Source organism: Mchenga conophoros, linkage group LG3 (assembly GCF_057382185.1).
Source record: "Mchenga conophoros isolate Kocher_MC1m ecotype Shallow Benthic linkage group LG3, M_conophoros_male_GT1.1, whole genome shotgun sequence".
Lineage (NCBI taxonomy): Eukaryota > Metazoa > Chordata > Actinopteri > Cichliformes > Cichlidae > Mchenga > Mchenga conophoros.
The window spans coordinates 10445479-10458254 of record NC_140528.1 but is presented as its reverse complement, the minus strand read 5'-3'; positions in this window follow the sequence as shown (position 1 = coordinate 10458254).

Genomic DNA, 12776 nt, shown 5'->3' with positions numbered 1-12776 from the left:
CGTCGGGAACTTTGTTCTGTGCACCAGGTTTGTGCACTATTGTGAAATCAAAGTCCTGCAAACGAAGTGACCAGCGGGCGAGTCGGCCCGTTGGGTTTTGACGAGACATGAGCCACCTGAGACTGTTGTGGTCAGTGAAGATAGTAACATGAACACCTTCAACATATGGGCGGAAGTGTTCCAGAGCCCATATCACAGCGAGGCACTCCTTCTCTGAAGTGCAGTAGGGGAGTTCAGCTTTGTGAAGGGAGCGACTAGCAAAAGCCACAACGTACTCACGACCCTTGTCATCCTTTTTCATCAACACTGCCCCAAGACCAATGTCACATGCATCGGACTCAGGACTTCTCATGTGATCAATGTCACATATAAGTGAATTTCTCCCAAGCCCATTATAATCATGGAGAAAAACACTTTGCCACTGTTTCCAGTAAGAATATTTTATAGCGCTTTAAAGTTCAACCTCTCAGGTCTGGATTAAAGAGCTGATTTGTTAAATCGGGAACTCACAAAATACCAAAATATCACCAGCGGTGGATCACACCTCTCAGATGTTCTTATCTCAGTGCACTGTAACAAAAGCACAAACAAACGCAACCAATAAAATACTAATAAAGTAACAAATACTGGGGCCCATTGCAAACATGTCCAAGCATAAAACCATCTTTCTCTCTCTTAGAGAAAGAAAACAATCCAAACCTCACTGATAAAATCAACCTAGTGTCAAGCAAAACCCAAAAATCAACCAAAACTTCACCAGAAAGTTTTCCTCCCTCCCGGGACAATATTGTGCAGGAATACAGGCACCGTAACTCCTTTTGCACTGACAAAAACATGTTGGATTGACTTGATTCAATAGTGGACACTGGTTGCACACAAAGGTTTTGCTTTGGCAGAAACTTAAACAACTGAGTTAAATCAACACAACCTTTTCATATTCAGTAAAGCTGCATGTTGTGTTCATAAAACACGATTGAAACATGTTCAGATGGAGTAAGTTGAGCTCCTGGAACATTTTAATCCTTCAATTGAAATTGAATGGGTCTACAACAACTACCATCCTCCTATCTCTATCCTGGTTGCAGCAGGGCTGGGAAATAACCCTGAAGTGATAGGTTACCAGGCAGGGTACACCCTGGACAGCTCACCAGTCTATCAGATAGAAACACACAGCCGTTTACATTCATGGATAATTTAGCCCAGGACCTTCTTACTGTGGAGCAACAGCACTAACCAGCATGCCAACAATGGAGGAAATACAGGAAAGCTATGATTTCCTGTATTTGAGGCAGAATTATTTTGTTCTGGCCCTTGACAGGTTAATCCACAATAAATAGCAACAGCATGCATGTGGTGTGTGTGTGTCGTTGTCTGCCTCTTATAACTCCAGTGATTTTCCTGTAGTTTGAAATCTTATGCGGTGTTGACACAATAATTTGTTGTAAACCAGGAAATTCCCAACTGTGGTAGAAAGCACAGCTTAGCCTCAGCAAATGTTCAAAGAAAAGTCGTCACTTCCTGATTTCTGCTTCACTGATAAATATTGTCACACTGGGGTTTTTGCAAATGATATCAGTGAGCACTGTGTGGCAGCTGGAGTCAGACAACTGAAGCTCCCACAATCAAGACCACAAACAGCTTTCAAAGGAGATTTGAAGCTTTTCTGGCAGCAAGCTTCATGATTTATGGGACTGGAACTGGAACAGAAACTACCTGATCACCAATGGTGAGCTGGCATGGAATTATTTTTATGACATTTTATCAAAGTTATAAATAAGCATGCCCATTAACACATAGTGAGTGAGCATGTTGTCTTCCCACGCAGTGAACAGCGGACGCTAATGTTTTTGTCACTTTTTACAGAGTCAAACTCAAAGTAAGGTCAGTGCTTCCACGCTTTAAACGCTGCACGCTCACACTCTCTCCACACTCGATAGATTATCCATTGTTCATCTGCACACAGCTGCGGTTTTAGTAACGCAGTAACGCAGCGTGCTTACGGGAAAGTAACAGTAATCTAATTACCTTTTTTGCAATAGTAATCCCTCACTTTACTCGTTTTTTGAAAAAAGTAATCGGATTACTGCCCATCTCTGGTCGGAGCTGTGCACTTGTGGGTTCCACCTTGTGTACACGTTTATCTTTGCTGTGTGTACTTGTACCTCTGAGTGGAAGCTGAACTCTTGAGTTCGAGTATCGAAGCATCAGCTGTGACGTTAAAGTCCAAACAGCTCGTTCATTTGACGTGCAAATGAACGAAGGTAACGCCGTTTTCATGTGGATGTGTCACTGAGACACTTTCCACATCCACAGCTCACAAAATGGGAAAACTATAGAAGTATAACAATGAAGAAGTTACTATGTTACGGGTCCCAAGGATGAAGACCTCGATGACAAATATGTTACCTGTAAAAGCAGGTGAAGAGCAGAGTAAGGAAGACACGATGCGTCTCTGCTTTCCTCCAGAACGTGTCTGAGTCTGATTTATTTCACACAAATAAATGCTATAAAACACTAAACATGAGCTTTCAATATACTGTTCAGCTGGTTCCTCATTCACATCAATTACATTTACTTATTTCACAACATCAGTGAAATATACTCTTTTTAACTGGTTCAGTTTCTCAAGTTCACACTTCTTTCCATAACAGCTACATCCTTTTATCATATCAATAAACACATCACATTGTCTTCTGCAGTGTCTTACTGGCTAAACAGTTCTATTCAATAACAGCATTGGTAAATACATTACATTTGTTCCCTCCAGTAATTTACTGGCAAAATCACTATTTAGTGCATCATGAAACACAGCTTGTTGAATCAACCCATGAATGCCTCTGTTAGCTACACAGAGTTGCTCAGAGTGCTTGTGTTACACTAGCTAATCTACTCAGTCACTTTAACAGAACTATTAACATTCACATCTCACAGAACTGATTTGATTGGAGCATTACAACACGTTTGCACAGAGCATAGGAGCGCACTGACTCTGCTTCACGAGCGCTCCACCTAACGAGCGGGCTCGCGGTGCGGTCGCGCGGGACACTCCTCTGGTTTTCTCCCGTGTTTACATATAAATAACTTTGGCGGACCGCCTTAACTCTCCCATTCACATTAACGTGGGTAACCATGGTGACAATAAACAACATTTTCGGTGCGAGCACCGTGTACCGACCTGTAAAAGCAGGTGAAGAGCAGAGTAAGGAAGACACGATGCGTCTCTGCTTTCCTCCAGAACGTGTCTGAGGAAGCAGCGGAAGGTGGGCTCCACTTACTGCTCCCCGAAACCCCGGAGCAAGCACCAAAGTTCCGCCCTCACTGCTTTCTAACATAAAATGAATCCCTGTTACATGGATTTTCTATCCTCTTAAAGAAACTGAAAATAAATACATATAGCAATGAAAAATGTCCCGTTACATGAGTGTTTTACACAAAATAATATTCATGTGGTCATTCCCTCACAGGGGTGCCACAACTACACTGCTGTTTTGACAGAGACACAGTGTGTTTATCTAACTTGGCTGAAGCCAAAGTTCTCCAGACAAATTCAGTCTGTTTCTGCCAAGTGTGAACTCACTGGATGAGCGCCAGATACACAGAATCAAAAAGGGATAAATTACTTTTCTTATGTCATGTTCCCGTCACAAACTGGCTCAAGGAGAGGGGAAGCAGGAGTCCACAGATGAAATGTTCCTATAAATAAAGTGGAATTTATTCAAACTTTACCAAAACTTCAACACATCAAATACAAGCAGTTCAGCAGGGAGTGGATGTGTGTTGCATGTGCCAGGTGGATGCAGAGAGAGGCCAGGGCCACGTTCAAACCTGAACACGCTGCACAGTGTTTTGTTCCATTTGTTAGGGATGAATGAAATGCTTCCTTGAAAGGATGTGTGCAGTCACCAGTGGGCGTGGAAGCATGTGCGCCCTCATTTGGTGGGTGTGCAAGAAAAGTCATCCTGTCACACAGCAATGCCTACATAAATCACACCACTCTGCTTAAAATAATAATGTTTAGTGAAGCAGGTGAAGCAAAGGGCTGCTTTTAATAGGCTGGGAGACCCAGGTGTGCTGCTTTAGCTGCTGAGCCTCTTATGACAGAACAGCGGAGAGTGGTAAGAAGGGAGGAGGGGGTCTGGCTGTGTTTGTGAACGATAGATGGTGTAACTCTGGGCATTTCTCTATCAAAGAGACGCTATGCTGTAAGGACATTGAGCTGCTAGCGGTTAGCATGAGACCGTACTATCTACCACGAGAGTTTACACACGTGATTATGATAGCTGTGTATGTCCCGCCCTCTGCTAACGCTGCAGCAGCCTGTGAGGTCCTGCACACTGTAACCAGCAGACTCCAAACACAGCACCCTCAGGCCCTTTTCCTGATCTCTGGGGAATTTAAAGATGATGTAACCATTTAATTATGGTTACATAATTAATTATGTAATTAATTATGCAAAATGCAAAACGCTCAGCTGTGTCTCCAATCAAAGCTCTGTAACTTCAGAGGTGATGTTCATATGTTGACTAATGGTTTTCTTTCATTTTTGATGTACTGCAGAATATTTGTATAAAATCCAGGCCAGGAAAATCTCCTTCATGTGTTTCTGTGTTTTGTCTTCAGCTACGTTGACACAAAGGCCTCTGCTGTGACGCTCACACCTTTGATAAAGTCTGGAGAGTGTCAGCTTCCTGTTTATAGATACAAAAATATGTAATGTTGTGAACTCTGGCCGCAGCGGCGCAAGAAAAAGGAGAATTACGGGAAGCACTCACAACAGGTAAAATCAAAATAACAAAGTAAAGTAGGATAAAATAAAAACCAACAAAAGAACAACACAATATACTTCCCCGTACTGTTACTGCTAACCTCTGTTAACCTAGTAACTCTTACCTTCTAACTGACAGCTGGTCAATAAACGAGCTCCATAAACGCTCCATATTCACCTTTACATGGAATATAAAGGGAAAAGAAGAAACACAGTGCTGTGTCAGCGTTAGACATATAGATATATCCTTGCTTTTAATACATTTGAAGGTGGGTGGGAGAGGTGCTTCTCCGCGTAGTCTACGGTCTCTTTGGGATGGGTAAAGCTTTTCCTCACATCACCATGGGTCACTAACAGCTTTGCAGGGTATAGCAGTCTGTACCTGACGCCGGTCATCCCACGTAGTCTTCCTCTCATATTTGCAAATGCGGCTCTGCGTTTCCAACAGAGGGAGGGAAATCTGGGAGGATGTTTATTTTAAAAACCCTTATACATCAGGTTCTTGTTCTCTGCAGCTTTCAGCAGAATTTCCTCACCAATGTGGTAGTAGTGCAATCTCAAGATGATGGGCCGAGGAAGATGACTTTGTTTGGGACGCTGGCGATTCACTCTATGTGCTCGATCGATGAGTGGCTTCTCCTCGAGAGATAGCGCCTCCGCCAACAGGTGTGAACCAACTCAGTCATCTTGGGTCCCTCTGTGCCTTCTGGTATTCCTGCAGTTCTTAAATTATTCCTCCTGGAGTGCCTCAAGAGCTCCACATCTCTCATCTAACTTCTTTACCTCCGCAGACAAACGCTCCACAGTGGCCTGGAGAGTGGCGATGGTGTCAGAGTGGTTCGAGGCACAGTCCTGCAGTTCAGTCAAAGTGTTATCATGCCTGGCCACGTCGCTTTTTATGTCCGAAATTGAGGGCTGGATGCTCTGGTTCAAGGATGATATCTCGCCTCCTATGGTGGTAGAAATCTCTAATATGCAAGTGTCCAGTGCTAGTTAGTTAGTTCTAGTTCTAGTGGTTAGTGGGGCTTTATTTGATGATTCTAGTGTGTGTTACATTGTTGTCATATTGTTGAGTCGCAGAGCTGTACAGTGTTACAGTTTCTGTAGAGTCTGGTATAAGGAACTCAGATCCCTCTGTGAATAATGTTCACTGAAACTGATCTGTAGTTAATGAACTAGTCAGGATTTACACTAGAGAATGTTTCAGGGATAGGGTTATATCACTCAGCGCTCGCTGCTGTTATTGAATCCACTTTTTACTGTCCGTGCAATCAAGCTCCTCTGCAGAGCTAGAAAATATCTTCGAACCAGTTTATGTGTTAGGGGATCCTTTGCAGCTGTGACTGTTGCCTCTGTTTTTGTCCTTTGGTTCCTGGGAGCCTTTTACATTTCCATCAGCAACAAATATCTGAACAGGCTTTATTGTAGGAAATACAGGATTAAATAGTTGTCATTATTTATTAGATGTTGTTAAAGATGATCAGCTTTTGACACTGTTGATCATGCAGTCCTAAAAAACAGACTGCTCAGCCTTGGATTGTCAGAACATGCATTAGCGTGGTTCTCAAATTATCTGAAAAATAGAACCCAGTGCATTAAACTTGAAGGTCTTTGTTCTAAATTTGTTGCTGTCCACAAGGGGGTGCCACAGGGCTCAGTTTTGGGTCCCCTTCTGTTCCTTTTATATATCAATGACTTGGGTCAAAATGTCTCAGACACAAATTTGCATTTTTATGCTGACGACACAGTTATTTACTGTTATGGATCATCTCTTGCTCAGGCCATTGAAACTTTACAGAAAGCCTTTGTTGCTTTCCAGCATTCACTTATTCAGCTAAAATTAGTTCTCAATGCTGACAAGACTAAGCTAATGTTGTTTTCCAAGTCAAAGAAGGTCCCGGAGCCTATTCCAGTGGTGTCCACCCTTGAAGGAAATGTCATAGAGATAGTTCATGAATATAAATACCTTGGTGTCTGGATTGATGACTCCTTCACCTTTAAACCACATATAGAGAGACTAGTAAAGAAACTGAGACTTAAACTTCGTTTTTTCTTCCGTAATAAACAGTGCTTTTCTTTTGCAGTAAAAAAACGTCTTGTCACTGCAACCTTTTTATCTGTGTTAGATTATGGTGACATTCTGTATATGAACGCTTCTTCTTCATGTCTTCTAATGTTGGACACGATGTATCATGCTTCCTTGAGGTTTATTACCAATTGTAAATACCTGACCCATCACTGTGATTTGTACTTAAGAGTAAAATTTTTGGCCATTAGAAGACAGGGGCATTGGTACACTTTTATTTACAAAGCTATGCTTGGATTGCTGCCTCCTTATATTTGTACTTTGGTCACAAGGACAAATAGTGGTTCTTACTCCTTGCGCTCAAATGATTAGCTGCTGTTGTCTGTTCCCCTTGTCCGCACAGAGCTGGGTAAGAAAGCCTTTGTCCACTCTGCGCCTTTTTCATGGAACATGTTACAGAAAGACTGGAAACTAACTGAATTGTTGTCTTTAAATGTTTTTAAAACTAAACTCAAAGGCCTACAGGCTGCCTCAATAATGTGTAATTGTTTTGTGTAATTTTAACTTTGTTTGTTCGTATGTATTTGTCTTGAAATGTGCTGCCTCTTGGCCAGGACTCCCTTGAAAAAGAGGTCTTTGATCTCAACGGGATATTCCTGGTTAAATAAAGGTTAAATAAAATAAAATTAAAAAAAGATGCTTGTTTAGTTTAATGCTGTGGCTTCAGTCAGCATCACTGTGCTGTATAGTTTTATTTTTCTGATCCTTCTGTTAAAGTTGCTGAATAAAAGCTGGTTGGTCTGCACCTCACCGCTGCCTCGAGCCTCCTTCTTTAAAGCAGCAGAGGCTCTTCATTCAGGTATCACAGCTCGAGTTGTTCTGCAGGAGACCCAGAGTACTGTCCTTGGTCCATAATGACATTAACTTTGATTCATGTCAACACGAAGCCTGAACGTCTGTGATGAACACACTATCAGCATCACTGACATATTTCATCATTTAAAATCACTTCCTGTCACTGTGGTGGTTACAGTGACATCGTGCAGTTTGTGCGTTGACCTCCAGAGGGCGACAAATCAGCACAGACAGAGAGCTCCATTCAAACTTTGCTGCCATCAGGAATAATTCTTCAAATATAATCATCAGTGTTTGAGCAGTTATGATATCAGGGACAATCTAGACATGTGTGACAATACTGAACATGTCACATGACACACCTCAAACATCATGTGATCCACTCTCAGTCTGCACTTTCATTCATGACTTCATGAATTTATGATCAGTTTACTCCTGAAATATTCAAATGCTGCAGGGTGAAGAACAACAAAGTGCTGACACATGTTTGTGTTTCAAACAGGAAAACCAGCAGAAATAAATCATCTTTGGACAACATGACAGAGATTAGTGAGTTTCCTTTTTTTTTTTTTTTTTTTTTTTTCTTTTTTTTTAAAATGACATCAGAAACAGCAGTATGCGACATTACGTGATGGCAGAGCTTCAGTTCATCCTTTGTCATTTTTTTTTTTTTTTTTTTTTTTTTTTTAATAAATAGGACAGGGGGAATGAATGAGAGAGAGAGGGGGAGAGAAAGAAAGAAAACCCAAGGGGAGAAGAGACGGTGAGAAGGGGGGGGAAGAGAGACAAAAAAAAAAAAAACAAAAAAAACAAACTCCTGGGTCACCTGTATGGAGAAAAAACAAACAAACAAACAAACAAACAAACAAACAAACAAACAGAGGAGACAGCAAACAACAAAGAGCAACATAATAATAGAGAAAACAAAGCACCATCACAATAAACTAGCTAGTCATAGGTATCAGTATTTACTAAGTAATAAACGATATTGTGCAGCACGCAAGATAGACAGCGCACAGTGTGCTTTGAGGCAGCAGCCAAGAAAGCTTTAGTCCGCGTCTGTGAATACCCATGTGTGCATACCTGTGTGGATCAGCATGCTTGCATTCCAAAGGTTTCTCCATGTAATGATCTGCTAGGGAGTGTGGGGGGGCCACAGCCCCGTCCTCCAGGGTGTGAAGCGGGTATGGAGGAGATCAAAACTCCAGACATCCAGAGGCCCCCAGAACACAAGAGACCATGGAAGACCAACAGAGGGGCAGCCGCGCCACTGTTGCAGTAAGAGCTGAGGAGAGTCCCAGATGAGGGCTCACTCAGCAGCCGCGGAGCAGAAGCCAGGGGGGGTTGCAGTGACGCGCCCGTGAGCTCCGCCGGCCCCCAGCTGCGCCTGAGTGACCGAGCCCTAGGCCGAGAGGCCGGGGGCACCCCACCTCCAAAGGGGCCCGAGCGAGCCCCAGGCCCCAGGCCCCGACAAGCGGCCGCCAAGGAGTGAGCCGGTGTGTACCCGGACGCCCACCCCCAGACACAAAGAACCACCAACACACCGACACCTGAGGGAGTCCGCCACCGGCAGGGGAAGTGGTGGTGGGTGGAGATAGGCCTCCAAACCTTGGAGGGCCTGAGGTGTCCCCAGAGAGGTGGCGTCTGATACCCAACCTGACATATAGACACAGACATACAGGCACACACAGACACAAACATCCATTCCCACCCTCATGCTCTCATATGCACTCACTCCACACTCAACCAACGTGGAGACAGACATAAAGAGACGCTGTACACACAATCACACTCCCCAAGCGTACTCTACAAACCGGGTCTAGGTACCCTTGCCCCTGGAGGGGGGAATTGCACCCAGACCCAGGTGGTGTTACCCTTTTCCCTGCGGTGGGGAGAGGCAGACCACCCCGACTCCGCAGCAGCAGGGAGGCCCCACACCCCAGACCGCAGTCGGACGGCCAACTCCTCCTACTAGCCCTCCCGCTCCAGCAGGCCGCAGAGAATGGGGGTGGGAGAAGACTCCAAACCTCCCTCCACCCGCTCATTGTAGTGTTGATGCATATGTGTTCTAAGGTGCAATTAAAACCCAGGAGGGCATGGAGCTACCTGCCAGAGAGCAGCAGGTAAGCGCATAGTCCCTCCTGCTAACCCTCAATGACTAAGTGTATTTAAAATTGAGAGGTGGGCAACGACGTCAGGGGTGAGGTGTACACCCTGATGGTGATTTGGACTCCGTGATTGTGCCCACCCCCAAGATCCTATATGTATGTGTAATGAGAGTGTGAATAATGTGAATGTCTAAGTTGTGGGATAAAATTGAGGCAGAGGCAGCCAGAAGGGGACAGGGGGGGGGGGGGGGGGGGGGTAGCCTCCTCTGCACCCTGGTGACATACCCCCACTCCAAGGCCCTGCATGTGTGGGTGGTTGTGGAGGAGCGGGAAGAGGGAGGCAGCTGGAGATGGGGAGGGAAGTCAAAGAAGGTCCCGGAGCCTATTCCAGTGGTGTCCACCCTTGAAGGAAATGTCATAGAGATAGTTCATGAATATAAATACCTTGGTGTCTGGATTGATGACTCCTTCACCTTTAAACCACATATAGAGAGACTAGTAAAGAAACTGAGACTTAAACTTCGTTTTTTCTTCCGTAATAAACAGTGCTTTTCTTTTGCAGTAAAAAAACGTCTTGTCACTGCAACCTTTTTATCTGTGTTAGATTATGGTGACATTCTGTATATGAACGCTTCTTCTTCATGTCTTCTAATGTTGGACACGATGTATCATGCTTCCTTGAGGTTTATTACCAATTGTAAATACCTGACCCATCACTGTGATTTGTACTTAAGAGTAAAATTTTTGGCCATTAGAAGACAGGGGCATTGGTACACTTTTATTTACAAAGCTATGCTTGGATTGCTGCCTCCTTATATTTGTACTTTGGTCACAAGGACAAATAGTGGTTCTTACTCCTTGCGCTCAAATGATTAGCTGCTGTTGTCTGTTCCCCTTGTCCGCACAGAGCTGGGTAAGAAAGCCTTTGTCCACTCTGCGCCTTTTTCATGGAACATGTTACAGAAAGACTGGAAACTAACTGAATTGTTGTCTTTAAATGTTTTTAAAACTAAACTCAAAGGCCTACAGGCTGCCTCAATAATGTGTAATTGTTTTGTGTAATTTTAACTTTGTTTGTTCGTATGTATTTGTCTTGAAATGTGCTGCCTCTTGGCCAGGACTCCCTTGAAAAAGAGGTCTTTGATCTCAACGGGATATTCCTGGTTAAATAAAGGTTAAATAAAATAAAATTAAAAAAAGATGCTTGTTTAGTTTAATGCTGTGGCTTCAGTCAGCATCACTGTGCTGTATAGTTTTATTTTTCTGATCCTTCTGTTAAAGTTGCTGAATAAAAGCTGGTTGGTCTGCACCTCACCGCTGCCTCGAGCCTCCTTCTTTAAAGCAGCAGAGGCTCTTCATTCAGGTATCACAGCTCGAGTTGTTCTGCAGGAGACCCAGAGTACTGTCCTTGGTCCATAATGACATTAACTTTGATTCATGTCAACACGAAGCCTGAACGTCTGTGATGAACACACTATCAGCATCACTGACATATTTCATCATTTAAAATCACTTCCTGTCTCTGTGGTGGTTACAGTGACATCATGCAGTTTGTGCTTTGACCTCCAGAGGGCGACAAATCAGCACAGACAGAGAGCTCCATTCAAACTTTGCTGCCATCAGGAATAATTCTTCAAATATAATCATCAGTGTTTGAGCAGTTATGATATCAGGGACAATCTAGACATGTGTGACAATACTGAACATGTCACATGACACACCTCAAACATCATGTGATCCACTCTCAGTCTGCACTTTCATTCATGACTTCATGAATTTATGATCAGTTTACTCCTGAAATATTCAAATGCTGCAGGGTGAAGAACAACAAAGTGCTGACACATGTTTGTGTTTCAAACAAGAAAACCAGCAGAAATAAATCATCTTTGGACAACATGACAGAGATTAGTGAGTTTCCAACTTGCACTTGAATGCAGCACAGACAGATTCTGATGTTCGTGGTTGTAAACGTGTCCTCAAACGCCTCTCTGACTCTTTCCTTCCTGCTCAAAGTTCCTCTTTTCTGAACTTGGTGTTTGTGCCTGACGCTGATCGTCTCCGTGTGGAGCTCCGTGTGAAGGTAACGTTAGCAGTGTGTAATGTTTCCTGGCTAACATCAGCTGTGTGCAGCTCAGTTCCAGCACAAATCTGCCGCTCCATAGTTCACGGTAACGGACTCATGAGGTCGACCGTTAAACGCTCTCCCGCCATTTTGTCTGTGTGCGCGGATGTGTACGTTTTTGTTACCACTGTCATCTCATCAATAGCCTATTTGTAAAAGATCTCTGTTCATAGTTTAGTTGGATTTTAAAACTCTGTAGTTGGACAGTTTTATTTTGGACTGATGCTAAAATTCTTGCTGATTGTTTCTGTCGAGGTTTTGTACTTGACATCCGCCATTTTGGATGTGATAAGCTGTAGAGAGTGCGTCCAAAAAGAGAAACCAGAAAGAGAACCTGTTTTATTAATAACCTCTTGCAAATAGAAGAATATGAAAAAAACAACAGCAAATAGGATAAAACCTTTAAATTACTTGAATTTTTAAAATCACCATCATCTGTTAACACAAATTTGATCATTTCAAATTTTTGTTTTCATTTTCTCTTCCCAGTTACTTCTTTCTCATTCTCTTCATTCTCCTTGTCACCTTACGTCTCACTCCTTAACTGAAGTTGTAGTTCTAACATAAGAAGTCCCACCAACGTCCTTTATTTAATCTCTGTGTTGTCACAGTTATTATCATCAGATCAGACATGAGACCCAGACAACAACATAAGTTTACAAGCTAACATCATGTCAGCTAACATTAGACGATAGCATCATAAACTTTAAATTACTTTGCCTCTGATCAACAGTTTGATTACATTCTCACATCACAAGTTTATTTGCTAAGTGTGAGTCCGCCCACATTAGATCCACTTTTCAGCAGGTGGAATAATTTGTAGTATATAGGTAATACATCAACAATGCTGCCGTGGCTGAGTTAGGAATATTTAAAATGTCATTTCCAAAACTTGCATAT